The 20,318-nt window shown below is 38.5% G+C and overlaps 1 non-coding gene across 1 annotated transcript; it reads right to left on the bottom strand.

Annotated features, from left to right (window-relative positions):
• Positions 1–14,353: 14,353 nt before the first annotated feature.
• LOC122752159 lies at positions 14,354–14,460 on the bottom strand. The gene has a single exon (XR_006355955.1). It is a non-coding gene; the product is annotated as a U6 spliceosomal RNA (small nuclear RNA).
• Between the last annotated feature and the right edge of the window lie 5,858 nt (positions 14,461–20,318).

Raw genomic sequence — 20,318 nt, 5'->3', positions numbered from 1 at the left:
CAGTAGCATAGGATTCTTTGAAAATACCTGATTGTTTGGGGATTAAATGACCCATGTTTGGGCCATTCTTCGTATAATACTCTATGCCACATAAAGCACACTTCGATAAGCTTTCCTCTGGTCATCGTTTTTGCTGCAAATTTTCCCTTATCCCAATCCATGAGTAGCTTTCCTAATGGGAAATACTGGGGAATATCACTCATTTGAATCTTCTCCATGACATTCAGAACTTTCCATACCACATAATGAAGCCTGGCAAAAATAAGAATAGGAATAAAAAAATATTCATTAAATTCAAACTGACCAAGCGTCAGCATGACCTTTTCCCGTGTTTGATTAGCCAAGCTAAAGTTAGAAAACTTAGTAAGTTTTACCATAACTTGTTTAGTCATTCCCCAGTTAATAGGGACTCTCTGTTTCCAATTGTTTGACACCATAAAAAGACCTGTTATGAATATTTCTTGTACAAATGGTTCCTTTTCTTCTTTCTTTGATCTATTTGTTGTATAGGCCTAGTTGTAGTATTGTTAGGTCAAAGGATATGCACAATTAAATAGCCATTTGGGCAATGTTCCTAACTACTTTCCAGAATGGCTGAACTAGTGTGTATTAGTACATATCAGTGTATTTGTGTATTTGTTTTCCTATACCGCCTCCAGCATTTGTTATTTTCTTCTTTTGTCATCTTAGATAATTTGGTAAGTGTAAGGTAGTACCTCAGAGTTGTTTAAATTTGCATTTCTCTAATTCCTAGTGATTTAGAACATTTTTTCATATGACTATACATAGCATTGAATTGTTCCTCTGAAAAACTGCCTATTCATATCCCTTGATTATTTATTAATTGGGTATTGGCTCTTATTCTTATCAATTTGACTCCATTTCCTATATATTTTAGAAATGAGACCTTTATCAGAAAAATCTGCTATAAATATTTCCCTCCCCTGATCATTTTCCTGCTTTTATCTGGTTTTAACTGCATTGATTTTGTTTGCAAAACTTAATTCTTATATAACCAAACTTAGCCATTTTACCTCCTGTGAACCTATCTCTTGTTTTTATCACAAACTGCTCTCCTATCCATAGGTCTGACAATTTCTTCCCTGCTCCACTAATTTGCTTATGATATCATCATTTCTGTCTCAAAAATGTGCCCATTTGGGGTTTCTCTTGGTATATGGTATAAGATATTGGTCTATGTTACTTTCCAGCTTTGCAAACTGTTTTGTCAAATAGTAAGTTTTTGCCCCAGTAGCTGGGATCTTTGAGTTTACCAAACATTGGGTTACTGTGCTCACTTGTTTCTATATATTATGTACCTAATTCATTCTACTGATCAACTTCTCTATTTCTTACTCAGTACCTAATTTCCTTTCCATTTTTTGTTGATTCCTTTAATATTCTTGACCTTTTGTTCCTCCAGTTGAACTCTGTTATTGTTTTCTCTAGCTCTATAAAAGTAATTCTTTGTTTTTTTGGGGGGGGTTTCAGGGCAATTGGGGTTAAGTGACTTGCCCAGGGTAACACAGCTTGTAAGTGTCAAGTGTCTGAGGCTGGATTTGAACCCAGGTACTCCTGACTCCAGGGCCGGTGCTCTATCCACCGTGCCACCTAGCTGCCCAAAGTAATTCTTTGGTAGTTTGGTATGGTGCTCAATAAGTAAATTTAGTTAGTATTATCATTTTTATTATACTGGCCCTATCTACCCATAGGCAATTAGTATTTCTCTAATTATTTCAATATCTTTATTTGTGTAAAGAGTATCTTGTAATTTTGTTCATATTGTGTGTCTTGGCAGGTAGACTCTCAAGTATTTTATGCTGTCTATAGTTATTTTAAATGGAATTTCTCTATCTCTTCCTGATGGATTTTTAGGGTAATATACAGAAAAGCTAATGGTTTATATTGGTTTATTTTATGTCTAACAACTTTGCTGAAATAGATCATTGTTTTGATTCATTTTTTAGTTGACTATGGTTCTCTTGGTAAACCATCATATGATCTACAAAAAGTGAGAATTTGTTTCCTCATTGTCTATACCTGTTTCTTCATTTCTTTTTCTTGTCTTGTTGCTCATTTTCTACTACAATGCTGAATAGTATTGGTAATAATAGATACCCCTAATTAACTCTTGCTCTTGTTGGAAAGGTGTCTAGTTTATCCCCTTTATAGATGTTTGCTCTTAGTTTTACATAGATGCTATTTATCATTTTAAGGAAATCTCCATTTAATCCTGTGCTTTCTAGTGTTTTATTTTTACAGAAATAGTTGTTCTGGTTTGTCGAAAACTTTTTCTGCATCTATTGAAATAATTATGTGATTGCAGGGGTGGGGGTTGTTATTGATATAGTCAATTATACTTATAATTTTCCTCATATTGAACCAGTCTTGCATTCCTAGTATAAATCCAGCCTGGTCATAGTTTATGATCTTTATGATATATTACTATAATTTCCTTGCTGTCATTTTATTTTAAAATTTTGTATCAATACTTATTAGGGAAATTGGTCTGTAATTTTTTTCTCTGTTTTGACTCTTAGTAGTTTATATATCAAAACCACATTTATGTCATAGAAGGAATTTAGATGGACTCAACCTATTTTTTCAAAAAGTATATGATAGACATTGGAATTAATTGTTCTTCTAAATGTTTGGAAGAAAGAATTTGCTTATACATCCATCTGGTCTGGGTTCTTTTTATTTTTTTTGGTAGAGAGCTCATTTATAGTTTGTTCAATTTAATTATTAAGATAGAGTCATTTAAAATATTCTAGTTCCTCTTCTGTTAATTAGACAATTTACCTTTTTGTAAATATTCATCCTTTCATTTATATTGTCAGTTTTATTGGCTTATAGTTGGGCAAAATAGCTCCTAATATTTGCTTTTTTTTCCTCTTCAAAGGTTGTGATTTGACCTTTTAAAATTTTTGATACTGTTAATTTGGTTTTCTTGCTTTTAAAAATTGAATTAACCAATGGTTTATCTTTTCTTCAAAAAAAAGCTTCTAATTTTTTATTAGTGCAATGTTGTTTCTTTCAGTTTGTTAACCTTTTCTTTGATTTTTCAGGATTTCTATTTTGGTGTTTATTTGGGGCATATAACTCATTTAACTTCTTATTTAAGAGTTTGGATGCTATGCCATTTGGTGCATAAATGTTTGGTATTGGGGCAGCTAGGTGGCACAGTGGATAGAGCACCGGCCCTGGAGTCAGGAGTACCTGAGTTCAAATCCGGCCTCAGACACTTGACATTTACTAGCTGTGTGACCCTGGGCAAGTCACTTAACCCCCATTGCCTCACTAAAAAAAAAAAAAAGAATTAAATGTTTGGTATTGTTATTAATTCATTGTCTATGGTATCTTTTAATTAAATATCATTTCCCTATTTATCTCTTTTAATTGGATCTATTTTTTACTTTTCCTTCATCTGAGACTATGATTGTCACACCTGCCTTTTCTACTTCAGCTAAAGCATAATAGTTTCTGCTTGAGCCTATTATTTCATCTCTATATGGATAGAGCTGACTTTTTCCAGTGTGTTTCTAATAAACAACATTTTGTTGGATTCTGGTTTCAAATCCATTCTGCTATCTTCTGTTTTATGGGTGGGTTTATCTCATTCACATTCATAATTTTGATTGCTAACTGTGTATTTTCCTCCATCTTATTTTTTATAATTATCTTTCTCTTTTTTTTTACACTGTCCTTTCCTCAAGAGTCTGTTTTGCTTCTACTTCCTCCCCTAATTTGTTGATATTGATGTTGTTTAATCATTTTAGCCGTGCCTGACTCTTGGTGACCCCATTTGGGGTTTCCTTGGCAAAGATACTGGAGTGGTTTGCCATTTCTTTGTCTAGCTCATTTTACAGGTAAGGAAACAGAGACAAACACAGTTAAGTGACTTGCCCAGGGTCACACAACAAATAAGTGTCTAAAACCAAATTTGAACTCAAGATGAGTTTTCCTCAATCCAGATCCAGCATACTATTACACCACCTGCCTCTTTTATAAAGCTATTAATTTTATTTTAAATAATTTTTCTTCATAGTTCTCACTTGTTTTCCCATTTTCTCTCCATTGCTCTTATTTGGTTTTTAAATTGTGGGATTTTTTTGTCATTCTTTTTAAAAAAATCTCTTTGACTCTTCTTTTTTTTTTTTAAAGTGAGGCAATTGGGGTTAAGTGACTTACCCAGGGTCACACAGCTAGTAAGTGTCTGAGGCTGGATTTGAACTCAGGTACTCCTGACTCCAGGGCCGGAGCTCTATCCACTGTGCCACCTAGCTGCCCCCCTCTTTAACTCTTCTAAGAATTTTTGTTGGGCTTTGATCCAATCTGTATTTTTTTTTTGAGGCTTTGTGTATAGATCTTTTCAACTCATTGCCTTCTGTTTTTGTCTTAAGCCTCCCTATCACCATAATAATTATTTATTGTTTTATCATTTATTCCATCCTACTTCTTGACTTTCAACCTTCTGTCAGTGTTGGGGTCTTGCTCACTCTCTCACAACCATCACTCTTTGTCCTGGAACTATGACCTGGAACTGGGTAATGGGCAGCTGAGATGCCAGTTGGTACCTGTTCCTGTTCCTAGCTCTGGTTCAGAGGGCTTCTGGGATCTCTTCCTACAACAGTGCTTCCAGTTCTAGTTTTCCGTTTCAGTCCCCTTACAGTCCCTAGACACTAGAACGCTCCCCACCATTTCATCCAGAGCTACCCTCCCAGCCAGCCTCCCCCTTAGTATCTGCAGACCTGGTCTCTATGTATCTTCCTAAACTGTGCTGGGCTGGAAAAATGATGTGCTGTCACTTATTATTGGCTTTCCCAATCAGAATTTGGTCTGGAAGATTTTCTATGTTGTTGTGGAGGCAAAAATGCTGACTCTCACTCCCCCATCTTGACTGCCTACACAACAATTTAATGGGAATGTGTGTGACCTGAGAAGAAACAAACATGTGAATGAGTGTACTGAGACATGGATCTGAGCTGGAAATGTGCCAATCCTAAAATATGAGAGTGGAATAGGCAAAATTATGAAGTCCAGATACTGTCTCTGATGCCACCACACTTACCTGTTGTCTCCTTTCTCACCTCACCTTCCTTTCTCAGGTAGTGAAGTCCTATGACTCATTTCACTTAATCCCCAAGCTGCTGAGGTGGTAGGTGTGGGTTGATGATGCAGAATAATAGAATAATAACCTCTTCTAAGAGCATTTGCATGTCAATGAGAGACTCTTAGAGCCTGAGAATTCTTCCTGACCCCAAGGTGAAATGTTAGGTTTTGAAGCAGTGAGGGAGACTTTTCTAAGCAGAAGGACTTTCTTTATGCCCCTCAGAATATGGTTTGTTTGTTTGTTTTTTGTTTTTTCAGGGCAATGAGGGTTAAGTGACTTGCTCAGGGTCACATGGCTAGTAAGTGTCAAGTGTCTGAGGCCGGATTTGAACTCAGGTCCTCCTGACTCCAGGGTCACTGCTTTATCCACTGTGAACCACCTAGTGACCCCCTACTTCTATTTTCAAAGCTCACTCTGGGGGCCTGAAAGTTGCTGATGCTCCCAAGGTGGTATAATTAGAGGTTTGTTCACTGACTTCCTAGTATGAGCCCAATGAGTTCTTGATCCAGGTCTAATCTGTTGAATTGTGTGTGGTTAGTTTCAATAGAGTGCTGCCTGACTCACTGTGAGCCCCCTGGGAAGTTCTGCAGGTTTTGAGTGACGGAACTGCTTGGACTCCTCTTCCATCTTGGTTTCCTGCTCTGCCAATGGGAGAGGTAACACAGGGACATTTCTTCAATCTTCCCTCATATGGACACAGCCCAAAAGAGGACCTCATTGAGACCAGTTCAGGGCTACTTGAACCAGGTGATCTGTTTGCATACATTAAAATGCTACCAAAGTACTTGCTATTATTATTTAAAATTCTTTTTCAACTCATTCCCTCAACAACATAAGGAAAAAATGGAGATTCACCTCAGATATCCCCTCTTAGAACTCAGTAAGGCAAAACTAATTCCTTCTAAGTGATTCCTACTTTGTAAAGCCCCATATATGAGGTTTTTTTTAAAGGGACAGAATGCAGCATTATCACAGAAACAGAAACTAAGCTGTTTTCTTAGGCCAAGACTTGTACACAGTTAGCTCCATAGGCACTATATTCCCAGAACAAATTTGTCTGCTAATAATCACCAGAACCTGTCCTGTTGTTGATTATTTTTTTTATTGTTGTTGAGTCATTTCAGTCACGTCCAACTCTTCATGACCCCATTTGGGGTTTTCTTGGCAAAGGTCCTACAGTGGTTTGCCATTTTCTTCTCCAGTTTATTTTACAAATGAGGAAACTGAGGCAAACAGGATTAAATTACTTTCCTCAGTATCACATAGCTAGTAAACTGAAGTCAAATTTGAACTCAGGTTTTTCTGACTGTAGGCCCAGCACCCTATCTACTGTGCTACTTAGCTACCCACTCTTTTTCACAGCTGGTATGATTTTCCCTTGTTGTGAAGTTTCCCATTGCCACAACCACCAAAACCCTGCAGATCAGTTTACTCACTAATCCTTCAGACAACAAAACCAATCTATTTAAAAAGCATTTATTAAGTGCTTACTATACACCAAGTACTATGCTAATAAGTGCTAGGGCTTACACTTCCAACACTGTAGTTTCCTCCTCTGTCTAGTGAGGAATTTGGATTCAATGACCTTTGAGATTCTTTCTCGCCCTAGGATACCTATATCCATTCAATTTTATTTGTCATTTCTTATGGTAGCAAGAGTTCCTCCCAGATTCTCCACTGAAGGAGGGCACAGAGGTCACTCATCTCCATTTCCCACCCACCGTTTCCCTCCCTACCTTTTTCAGCTTCTTTTTATGTGTGGTCTTCTCCAATTAAATTGTAAATTTCTTGAGGGGAAGGAGTCTTTTGCCTTTCTTTGTATCCCCAGCATACCCCCCTCCCCTGCCACACACACACACACACACACACACACACAACACAACACACACACAGAGTGACTAGCACATAGTAGGCACTTAATAAATGTTTATTGACAGACTGACTTCCCACTAATTGAGGATAAACATTCCACACATTTCCATTTGCCTTTAAGGAATTTTTGTGTTATTTAATGGAATATCTAATAGCCTACCTAATAGCAAATAACATTGCTAGCTATAGAAACTAGAAATGACTTTTCTACTCTCCTTTTTGAAACAGGAATAGCTCAGGAAACTGGGCTACCATCATGATTCATTCTATTCCCTTTAATGCAGTATTTCCAACCTCTATTCTGTCAAAACCTCATGTGTCATTTATGAGAATAGCAGTTCAATGAGAATATTTCAAAGTTAGCATTATTTCTCCTTTTAAAATATTCAATTATGGGGCAGCTAGGTGGCACAATGGAAAGAGCACCGGCCCTGGATTCAGGGGACCTGAGTTCAAATCCGGCCTCAGACACTTAACACTTACTAGCTATGTGACCCTGGGCAAGTCACTTAACCCCAATTGCCTCACCAAAAAAACAAACATTAAATTACACATAATAAAATAAAGGTATTTTATATTTATAAGTAATTATATCAGCTTACTTTGATAAAAGATTTCACAATGTGAAAATGGCTAGTTTACTCCAAAATTCCTTGACCCTCATTTATCTTGCTTATATTCTATGCCTTCTGACCAAGTGTTTATGAATTCAGCCAATATATTTCAAGCCTTAAATGCTATATAGCCACATTAATTTGGTAAATACTATTGTAATGAGCATTTTTAGAGTGACAAGGGGATGTGAGGTATGAATTGGACTAGATGAACTGAGATTTTGAGGCCTGACTCTGCCATTTGTCCTTGGAGAAGTCATTGAAACTTTCTAAGCCTCCATGATCTCATCTGTGCAGTAGAGATAACAATACTTGACTCACAGCAGTAATTATGAGGGAAGTGCTTTACAAAGTGTTCTTTAGTCAGGCAAGAAGGGATATGCCTGTAAATCCCTGATACTGGAGAGGATGAAGTTGAGTTTATTTCTTGAGCTCTGGAGGTCCTTAAGGGCTATAAAATGGTGCATACCCTTTGACCAGTAATATCACTACTAGATCTGTATCCCAAAGAAATCATAAAAAGGGAAAAGAAACCACATGTACAAAATATTTATAGAAGCTCTTTTTTTAAAGTAATAAACATTTTTATTTATAGTTTTGAGTTCCAATTTTTATCCCTCCTTCCCCTCTTTCCCCTTCCACGCCTCCTCCCACCCACCCCGGCCGTCCCGGTGGTAAGCAATCAGACATAGGTTATACATGTATCACTATACAAAACATTACCATATTAGTCATTTTATGTAAGAAAACTTGAATAAAGAAAAATTAAAGAAATTGAAAAATAGCATGCTTCAGTCTGTGTCTACATGCAGGACCAATATGAGGTTCTTTCTTTAGAAGAGTATATAAAAAAAAATGGGGGGCAGCTAGATGGCACAGTGGATAGAGCACTGGCCTGGATTCAGGAGTACCTGAGTTCAAATCTGGTCTCAGACGCTTAACACTTACTAGCTGTGTGACCCTGGGCAAGACACACTCTAACCTCCCAATTGCACATATACTAAAAAAAACAAACAAAAAAAAAAAAAGATAGAGTATAGTATGTTTCATCAAGTAGTCCTGTTGGAATTGATCACTCTGGATACCATTGTATTGTTGAGAATAGTTAACTTCTTTCAGTAATACTTCATCAAAACAATATTGCTGTCACACTGTGTACAAAGTTCTCTTGCGTTCCTCCCTTCAACTATACAATCAGTTCATATAAGTCCTTTCTAGGCCTTTCAGAACTCATCCTGTTTGTAATTTCCTATAGCACAATAACTATTCCTCACCCATCATCTACCACCGCTTGTTTAGCCATTCCCCAATTGATGGGCATTCATTTGATTTTGATTTCCAATTCTTAGCCACCCACAAAAAGAGCTGCTATAAATATTTTTGTACAAATACAACTTTTTCTCTTTTGGGGGATGTCTTTGGGATATAAATCTGGCAGCAGTATTGCTGAATCAAAGGGTATGCACAGTTCTATAGACCTTTGGGCATAGTTCCAAATTGCTCTCTAGAATGGTTGGATCTTTTCACAACTCCACCAACAATGGATTAGCATCCCAGGTTTCCCATATCCCCTTCAACATCCAATAATGTCCTTTTTTGTTATATTTGCCACTCTGATAGGTGTGAGGTGATACCTCAAAGTTGTTTCAATTTGTATTTCTCTGTTCAATAGTGATCTAGAGCATTTTTTTCATATGATTATTGATAGCTTGGATTTCTTTGTCTGAAAACTGTCTGTTCATATCCTTTGACCATTTATCAATTGGGGAATGGCTTGTATTTTTATAAATTTGACTTAGTTCTCTATATATTTGAGAAATGAGGCCTTTATCAGAGATACTTGTTTCAAAAATTCTTTCCCAGTTTTCTGCTTCCCTTGTAATCTTGATTACATTAGTTTTGTTCGTGCAAAAACCTTTTGATTTTATGTAATCAAAATTATTTATTTTACATTTTGTTTTACTCTCTATATCTTCTTTGGTCCTCTGCCCATAAATCTGACAGATAAATGATTCCATACTCTCTTGTTTGTTTTGTTTTTTTGCAGGGCAATGAGGGTTAAGTGACTTGCCCAGGGTCACACAGCTAGTAAGTGTCAAGTGTCTGAGATAAGATTTGAACTCAGGTCCTCCTGAATCCAAGGCTGTTGCTTTATCTAATGCACCACCTAGCTGCCCCCAATTCCATACTCTCTTATTTATCTATTTATTTGTTTATTTTTTTTGCAGGGCAATGATGGTTAAGTGACTTGCTCAAGTTCACATAGCTAGTGTCAAGTGTTTGAGTCCGGATTTGAACTCAGGTCCTCCTGAATCCAGGGTCAGTGCTTTATCCACTGAGCCACCTAGATGCCCCTTCCATATGCTCTCAATTTGTTTGTTCTATGAACCTGTATGTGTAAATCATGCACCCATTTTGACCTTATTTTAGTATACAGTGTGAGATGCTGATCTATACCTAATTTCTACTATACTGTTTTCCAGTTTTCCCAGCAGTTTTTATTAAATAATGAGTTTTTGTTCCAAAAGCTTGGATCTTTGGGTTTATCATATACTAGATTACTATAGTAATTTACTATAGTATCATTTGTACCCATTCTATTCCACTGATCTATCTCTGTATTTCTTATCCAGTACCAGATTGTTCTGATAATTACCACTTTATAATACAGTTTGAGATCTGGTACTGCTAGGCCACCTTCTTTCATATTTTTTTTTTATTGATTCCCATGATATCCTTGAACTTTTGTTTTTCCAGATGAATTTTGTTACAATTTTTTCTAGATCTATAAAATATTTTTGATAGTTTGATTGGTATAGCACTAAATAAATTAATTAACTTGGGTAAGATGGTCATTATTTATTGACTCAGCCTACCCATGAGCAATTAATATTTTTCCACTTGTTTAAATTTGATTTTATTTGTGCGAAAAGTGTTTTGTAGTTCTGGTCATATAGTTCTTGTGTTTGTCTTGGCAGGTAGACTCCCAAGTATTTTATGTTGGCCACCATTATTTTAAATGGAATTTCTCTTTCTATCTGTTGTTGCTGGACTTTGTTGATAATATATAGAAGTGCTGATGATTTATGTGGGTTTATTTTATATCCTGAAACTTTGTTTAAATTGTTAATAATTTCAAGTAGCTTTTTAGTTGATTCTCTAGAGTTTTCTAAGTAGAACATCATATCCTCTGCAAAAAGTGATAGTTTTGTTTCCTCATTACCTTTTCTAATTCCTTTAATTTTTTTTTCTTCTCTTATTGCTATAGCTAACATTTCTGGTACAAGATTAAATAATAGAGGTGATAGTGGGCATTCTTGCTTCACCCTTGATTGTATTGGGAAGGTTTCTAACTTTCCCCTATTACAGATGCTTGCTGATGGTTTTAGATAAATAGTATTTCGCATGTTAAGGTAATTTTCTTTTATTCCTATGCTCTCCAGTGTTTTTAATAGGAATGGGTGCTGTATTTTGTCAAAGGACTTTTCTGCATCTATTGAGATATAGGGTAAAATAGTTTTACATATCCAATTGAATGTGTTTAAAAATATGCAATGCTGACTTCCAGGGCAGAGGCAAGATGGCGGAGGAAAGGTAGTAACCTCTCAGAGCTTCCCACATGTTCACTCCAAAAACCTCAAAATAACGGCATAAGACAATTCCTGGAGCAGCAGAACCCACAAAAGGTTGGGGGGAGATCATTTTCCAGCCAAAGATGGCTTAGAAGGTTGGCAGGAAAGGTCTGTTTTACCGGGGTGGGAGCTGAGCCTAGATCCAGGCCACACTGACCCAGATCCAGCCCCAGGAAGGCTGTGCCAGAGAAAAAGACCTCTGGGAGCTTCAGAATCAGTTGCAGCTACAGCTACTTCTAAAACTCAACTCACTGTATGGTGAGAGGGTGGAGCAGCTGGCCAGAGGGAGATTACTGGGGTCACTGCTGGCGCTGAGGTGGAATTCAGTTGTCTTGCCCATGCTGGGAATCAGGAAGCAGTCTTGAGTGGTGGGCCTAGGTTGGGGAAGGGCACAAGCATGCCAGAAGCTAGCAATCATAGTGAGACAGAATTCTGTTTCCAGGTTAAAGAGCAAGCAAGCCTGAGGCTATTTACAGACCAGAGGACAGGCCAGGGGAGTGAAGAACCTGCCTTTCCTTAAATAAATCCACCTGGGTCCCCCTGAAGCTTGGGACAGTGCATCTTAAAGATAGGGCCCCACTTGAAGAAGGAGTTAAAAATCAAGATATAGGCTAGCAAAATGATCAGACAGAAAAAGATGCAAACCATAAGGTTTCTTTGGTGACAAGGAAGATCAAAATACACCCTCATAAGAAGATAACAAAGTCAAAGCTCCTACATCCAAAGCTTCCAAGGAAAATATGAATTGGTCTCAGGACATGGAAGTGCTCAAAAAGAACTTTGAAGGGGCATCTAGGTGGCATAGTGGATAAAGCACCAACCCTGGATTCAGGAGTACCTGAGTTCAAATCCGGCCTCAGACACTTGACACTTACTAGCTGTGTGACCCTGGGCAAGTCACTTAATCCTCATTTGCCCTGAAAAAAAAAAGGAGGACTTTGAAGATGAAGTAAGAGAGGTAGAAGAAAAAATGGAAAGAGAAATGAGAGTGATGCAGAAAAGTCATGAAAAAAATTCAACAGCTTGAAAAACCAAATGGAAAAGCTCTCTGAAGAAAATAACTGCTTAAGAATTAGGACTGAACAAATGGAAGCTAATGACTTTATGAGAAATCAAGACAAAATAAAGCAAATCCAAATGAATGAAAAAATAGAGGGCAATGTGATATATCTCCTTGGAAAAACAGCTGACCTGGAAAATAGATCCAGGAAAGATAATTTGAAAAATACTGGACTACCTGAAAACCATAATCAAAAAAGAGCTTAGACATCATCTTCCAAGAGACTGTCAGGGAAAATTGCCCTGATATTCTAGAAGCAGAAGGTAAAATAGAAATTGAAAGAATCCACTGATCACCTCCTGAAAAAGATCCTAAAATGAAAACTCCCAGGAATATTATAGCCAAATTCCAGAGCTCCCAGGTCAAGGTGAAAATATTTCAATCAGCTAGAAAAAGGGAATTAAAATACTGTGGAGCCACAGTCAGAATAACACGAGATCTACCAGCTTCTACATTAAAGGATTGGAGGGCATGGAATATGATATTCCAGAAGGCAAAGGAATTGGAATTACAACCAAAAATCACCTACCCAGCAAAACTGAATATAATGTTTCAGTGGGGAAAATGGGACTTCAATAAAAAAGAGGACTTCCAGGCATTCATGATGAAAATACCTGAACTGAATAGAAAACTTGACTTTCAAATACAAGACCTTAGAGAAACATAAAAAGGTAAACAGGAAAAAGAAATTATAAGGGATGTTAAAAGTTAAACCATTTGCATTCCTACATGGGAAGATAATAATTCTAACTCATAAGAATTTTCTCAGTATTAGCGCAGTTGAAAGGAATAAATTTGGACAGAGGGCACAGGTGGTAATTTACTATGAAGGGATGATATCTGTAAAGCATTTATTGTTTGTTCATCATTTTTTTGTGGGGGGCAGTCGAGGTTGGAGATCATGCCCAGGGTCACGTAGTTGGGAAGTGTCTTATGTCTGAGGCCAGATTGGGGCTCAGGTCCTCCTGGATCGAGGACAGGTGCTTTGTCCACTGTGTCACCTAGTTGCCCCATGATGACATCTTTAAAATAAAATTAAGGGGTAAGAGGATTGCACTGGGAGAATGGGAAAGAGAGAAGTGGAATGGGACAAAGTATCTCACATAAAAGAGGCAAGAAAAAGCTTATGGAGTGGAGGAGAAGATGGGGGAGGAGTGGGGGAGTGAATGAACCTCACTTTCATCAGAACTGACTCAAAGAGGGCATAGTAATATATCTTGCTTTGCTGGGAAGGGGAAGTCAATAAGGGTGGTGGTGGTAAAGGAAGGGAGGGCAGATTGGGGGAGGGACAGTCAGAAGCAAAATACTTTTAGTAGGGATAGGGTAAAAGAAGATAGAAAATAGAATAAATATTATGGGGTGCAAATAAGATGGAGGGAAACACAGCAACAGTAACTGGGAAAAAATTAAAGCTGAGACAAGAGCAATGTAAGATGAGGGTGATGATGGTGGTGGTGGTGGTGATGGTACTTACCTTACTGGGTTATTGTGAAGAAAATTCTTTGTCAGGTATAAGGTACCATATAAATGTTAGTGATTATTGTTATTGCAATTATCAACCTCATGGGTGTTTTGTAAGGAAATCTCCCCTTAAAGTACTATATAAATGTAGTTTACTATAAAAAAAAGATGAGCAGGGTGTTATCAGAAAAACCTGGAGAGACTTACATGAGCTGATGCAAAGTGAAATGTACTGGATACAAAATAAAAGCAATATTACAAGATGATCTGCTGCAGATTACTTAGTTATTTTCAGCAATGCAATGATCCAAGACAACTCTGAAGGACTTATGAAAAATGCAATCCATCTACAGAAAAAGAACTGATGGTACTTGAATACAGATGGAAGTATATTTTGTTGTTGTTGTTAGTTCCTTTTTCTAAGGTTTTTTTGTCTGCTATGTTTTGCATGACTGCACATGTATAACTTATATTAAATTGCTTGAGTTCTTAAGGGGGGATAGGGAGGAAGGAAGAGAATTTGGAACACGAAGTCTTAAAAATAAATGTTACAATATTTTTACATGTAAGGTGGGGGAAAATTTTAAATAAATAAACAAATAAAAATATGCAACACTTCACAAATTTGCATGTCATCCTTGAGCAGGGACCATGCTAATCTTCTCTATATTGTTCCAGTTTTAGTATCTGTGCTGCTGAAGTGAGGACTAGCAGCTCTTTTTGTGGTGGCAAAGAATTGGAAATTGAGGGGATGCCCATCAATTGGGGAATGGCTGAACAAATTGTGGTATATGAATATAATGGAATATTATTATGCTATAAGAAATAATGAGCAGGTAGATTTCAGAAAAACCTAGAAAGACTTACATGAACTCATGCTGAGTGAAGTGAGCAGAACCAGGAGAACATTATACACAGTAACAGCAACATTGTGTGATCAATAGACTTAACTCTTCTCAGCAATGCAATAATCCAAGACAATTCCAAAAGACTGATGATGGAAAATGCTCTCCACATCCAGAGAAAGAACTATGGAGCTTGAATGCAGATGGAGCCATACTATTTTCACTTTTTTGTTGTTTTTTTCTATCTCATGGTTTTTCCCTTTTATTCTGATTTTTCCTTTCCAATATGACTAATGTGGAAATATGTTTAATATGATTATACAGGTATAACTTTTTTAAAAAAGGTACTAGTCAATCAGTAATGAAATCTTGACAGAAGGAACCCCTGTACTTCCAGCCTTGATGAAATAGGGAGATGCAGTCTAAAAGGGCAGCTAGATAGCACAGCAGATATAATGTCTTGCCTAGGGATAGTAAAATTCATTTTCTTAAATTCAAATCTTGCCTCAAACACTTACTAACTGTGTGTCCCTAAGCAAGTAGGTTAACCCTATTTGCCTCAGTTTCCTCATCTGTAAAATGAGCTAGAGGGGCAGCTAGGTGGTGCAGTGGATAAAGTACCAGCCCTGGATTCAGGAGGACCTGAGTTCAAATCTGACCTCAGACACTTACTAGCTGTGTGACCCTGGGCAAGTCACTTAACCCTCATTGCCCCACCCAAAAAAAAAAAAGAGCTGGAGAAGGAAATGGCAAACCACTCCAGTATTTTTGCCAAGAAAACCCCAAATTGGGGCATGAGGAGCTGGACATGACTGAAAAACAACTGAATAACAACAACAAAGTCTTAAAATATTTTTAAAGAAAATAGTTTTCTACAAATGTGTGTGACTATTTGAAATCTTTTCTTGATATATCAAGTGCGTTATTTTATGCAGACAGTACATCTAAACTTGCTCAAACATCTTGTTGTGATGGCAGCCATGGAAATGTGGTCCAAATAGCATATGGTACAAGACACATTTACCTTTGAACTTCTCCATGATCTATTCACAAATGTTTTGGCAACCATACAAGGCAACCCTAGAGAATGCAGCCAAATTATTATTTCTTCTCAGTATCAGAGATGGTGGTTATTAAAAAATTTTTTTAATTACCCCATGACTTTCAAAGAGGGAGAATGGTATAGAGGAAAGAATGAGGCGGGAGGGGGGGAAGGGGAAGAGAGTATTATTAAGAACCTACGAATTCCCGAGGGGCGGAGCCAAGATGGCAGAGGAAAGACATTAAGCTCATGGGGCTCCTGATACAATAACCCCAAAAATAGCAATAAAAGAACCCTTGGGGCAGAAAAACACACAAAAACACGGGCTGAGAGTTTTCTCCAGCTATAGATAGATTTCAGAGGGCCGTGCTGGGCCACAAATAAAGCCTAACCCCACAATCGGGCCGACACACCAGACACCCACCAGAGGAATTTGCCCCAGTGCCTCTGAATCGGCTGCAGCACCAGCGTCTTCTGGAACCGAGCGCGCGGTCGGACTGAACGGTGGGCCTGGGGGGGGGGGGGGTTAAATGAAGGGGTCCCAGTGGATTGGGGGGAAGGATTCTACTGTCCCACCCCAGCGGGCAACCAGGAAGAAATCCTGAGCAGCAGGAGACCCAGGTTGGGGAGGGGAGCAGGGGAGCAGTCTCATCGGAAGCTGAGAACCACACCACAGAATGCTTTGCTGGTTGGTTTCTTAGTAAATAGACCTGAGGTTATCTCCAGACCTGAGAACAGGCCAGGTGAGATTAAAGCTTGCCCCCCCCAACCCAAAACACCTGGGACCCTCTAAAGCTGAGAACAGGAGTGGAGCTGAGAAGCAGCCCCACCCCCCACCCCCCCATCCCGCAGTGGAGAGTTTAAAATCAAATGAAAGCGAGGCCAGGCAGACTGAGAAGAAGCCCAACCATCCCCCAGGCCACTCTGTAGCTTGAACAGTGTGTCCTGGAAGCAGCGCCACACTTAAAGAAGGAGTTAAAAGCCAAGAAATAGTAAGCCAGGATGAGCAGGCAGAGAAAGCAGAAGACCATCGAAAACTTCTTTGGGGGTAAGGTAGACCACAATACAACCTCAGAAGAAGAAGATAATAACAGGGTCAAAGCTCCAACATCCAAAGCTTCCAAGAAAAATATGAACTGGTCTCAGGCCATGGAAGCTCTCAAAAGGGACTTTGAAGAGAAAGTAGGAGAGATAGAAAGAAGATGTAGAGAAAAGGAGGAAAGAATGGAAAGGAAAATGAGAGCAATGAAGGAGAGTCATGAGAAAAAAGTCAACAGTTTGAAAAGCCAAATGGAAAAGGAGATTAAAAAACTGTCTGATGAAAATAACTGCCTAAGAATTAGGATTGAACAAATGGAAGCTAGTGACTTTATGAGAAACCAAGACACAGTAAAGCAAATCCAATTGAATGAAAAAATAGAGGGCAGTGTGAAATATCTCCTTGGAAAAACAGCTGACCTAGAAAATAAATCTAGGAGAGATAATTTGAAAATCATTGGACTACCTGAAAACCATGATCAAAACAAAAGCTTAGACACCATCCTCCAAGAGATTGTGAGGGAAAATTGCCCTCAGAAGCAGAAGCTAAAATAGAAATTGAAAGAATCCCACCAATCACCTCCTGAAAGAGATCCCAAAAGGAAAACCTCCAGGAATATTATAGCCAAATTCCAGAACTCCCAGGTCAAGGAGAAAATACTGCAAGCAGCTAGAAAAAAGGAATTCAAATACTGTGGAGCTCCAATAAGGATAAAGCAAGATCTAGCAGCTTCTACATTAAAGGACCGAAGGGCATGGAATATGATATTCCAGAGGGCAAAGGAACTGGGACTTCAGCCAAAAATCACGCACCCAGCAAAATTGAGTATAATTTTTCAGAGGCAAAAATGGGATTTCAACGAGAAAGAGGTCTTTCAAGCATTTGTGATGAAAAGACCTGAACTGAATAGAAAATTTGACTTTCAAATACAAGATCCTGGAGAAGCATAAAAAGGTAAACAGGAAAAAGACTTCATGAGGGATATTAAAAGATCAAACTGTTTACATTTCTACATGGGAAGATAATACTTTGAAATCATAAGAACTATCTCAGTAAGAAATTCAGGGGCAGCTGGGTGGTGCAGTGGATGGAACGCCAGCCCTGGACTCGGGAGAACCTGAGTTCGGGTGTGACCTCAGACACTTGACAATTGATAGCTGTGTGACCCTGGGCAGGTCCCTTGGCCCCGGTTGCCTCACCAAAAACCAAAACAGAACAAAACAAAAATTCTTCACAAGAAATTCACAGAAGACAGGGCCGAACTGAATATGAAGGGATGATATCTGTAAAGCATTTATGTTTTGTTCTTTGTGGGGCAGACGGGGAGGGGTGTCTTATGTTTGAGGCTGGATTTGAGCTTGGGGGGCCTCCTGGGTCCAGGGCTGGTGCTTTGTCCACTGTGCCACCTAGCTAATCCATGACAACATCATTAAAATAGGGTTGAGGTGTAGGAGGAATAAATTGGGGGAGGGAGAAGGGGAGAGATGGTCTGGGGAGAGGTATTTCACATGAAGGAAACAAGAAGAAAGCTTATGGAGGAGAGTAGAATAGGGGGAAGGAGATGGGGAGTGAGTGAACCTTAATATCATCAGAATTGGCCCAAAGAAGGACTAACATACATACTCAAATAGGTATAGTAATATACTTTTGCCCTGGAGGGAGGGAGAAAAGGGGGGAGGGAGAAGCGAAGGAGGAAAGGGCAGATTGGGGGAGAGAGCAGTAAAAAGCAAAACACTTTCAAGGAAGATGAAGATGTTCTGTATTACTGCACTAGTATGACATATTGAATTGCTTGATCTCATAGGGAGGATTGAGGAGGGAGGGAGGAAGAAAAATTTAGAACACAGAATTAGCTCAGGGACCTTGATCTCATTGGAGTGGGCTCATGGAGGGAATAGCTTTCATACCCAATTGGGAGGAGTAATCTATTTGACCCTGCAGGAAAATAGGAGAGGAAGAGGACAAGGAAGGAAGGGTGAAAAAAAGGGAGTGCAGAGCGAGGGAGAGGATAGTCAGAAGTAAGGCACCTCTGAGGAGGAATAGGTAAAAAGAAGATAGAGTAAATGTCATGGGAAGGGAATGGGATGGAGGGAAATAGTTATGATGTTTGACTATAATGGCAAAATGTATGATACCTACTTTGCTGGGCTTTTGTGAAGAAGATTCTCTGTCAAGCTTAAGGTTGATATAGAGGTTGTGATGAACAGGATGCTATGGGGAAAACCTGGAGAGACCTACATGAGCTGAAGCAGACTGAAATGTACTGTATACAAAATAACAGCAATAGTGGGGGATGATCTTCTGGGAAGCATGTGGTTATTTTCAGCAAGGCAATGATTCAATGTAACCCTGAGGGACTTATGAAGATTGCAGCCATCTGCAGAGAAAGAACTGATAGTATCTGGAAAACAAATGGAAACACATGTTAAATTTTTTTTTTTCATTTCCTCTTTGACAATTCCTTAATCTGAAGTTCTGGGTTTTTTGACTGTTTTCTCTCAAACTAGCTAATATGGGAATGTTTCCCATGATTACTCATGTATAACTTATTTTGAATTGATGACTATTCTTGTGGGTAGGGGATGGAAATGGAGAGGGGAAAGAGAAGTTGGAACACAAAGTTTTTTTTTAATTGATGTTAAAATTTTGTTTTTATATATATTTTGGAAAAAAATTCTATTCAGGTTTTTTTTTAAATTAAAGAAAAAAAGAACCTACTATGGGCCTGGCATTGAGCTAAGAATTTTACAGATGTTATCTCATTCTATTCTCACAACAACCCCTGGGGGCTAGGTACTATTATGATCCTTATAATGCAATTGAAGAAAGTGAGGCAGCTAGATGTTAAGTGACTTGTCCAAAGTCATATACAGTTAGTGTCTGTAGCTAGATTTGGAATCAGGTCTTCCTGACTAAAGCCCAGTGTACCATCTGCTATACTACAGTCAAAAGACCTATGTCAGGGCAGCTAGGTGGTGCGGTGCCTTCCACCGGCCCTGGAATCAGGAGGACCTGAGTTCAAATCTGGCCTCAGACACTTGACACTTACTAGCTATGTGATCTGGGCAAGTCATTTAACCTCAATTGCCTCACCAAAAAAAAAAAAAGACCTAAGTCCAAATCCTGGCTCCATCATTTACTGATTGTATGATCTTATGCAAGTCAGTTAACCTGTCAAGGACTTGACTTCCTTGTGTACAAAATAGAGATGATAATGTAGACACTGCAGGATTGTCATGAGGTTTAAGTTAAATGAGATTATGACGTGTGTGTGTGTGTGTGTGTGTGTGTGTGTGTGTGTGAAATTATAGCATCATAGCTTTAGAGCTAGAAGGGACCTGATCATCTACTAAATCCCATCATTTTACAAATGACAACAAAAGAAAACTGACTTGTTCAAAATTGCCATAGCAAGTAAGCAGCAGAGGCTAGGTCTGAATCTAGGTGATTTGAATATCCTCTAGGCTTTTTTTCCATTATGTACCAAACTGTATACATGACAGTTATTAGTAGTGGTAGTCATTTTAAACAGCTGGGATACCTAGTGGTACAGTGGATAGAGTGCTGGGCCTGGAGTCAGGAAAATTCATCTTCCTGAGTTCAAATCTGGTCTCAGACAGTTAGTAGCTGTGTGGCCTTG

Source organism: Dromiciops gliroides, chromosome 3 (assembly GCF_019393635.1).
Source record: "Dromiciops gliroides isolate mDroGli1 chromosome 3, mDroGli1.pri, whole genome shotgun sequence".
NCBI lineage: Eukaryota > Metazoa > Chordata > Mammalia > Microbiotheria > Microbiotheriidae > Dromiciops > Dromiciops gliroides.
The sequence above is the reverse complement of the archived record's forward strand: the minus strand, read 5'-3'. Positions and strand labels throughout refer to the sequence as shown.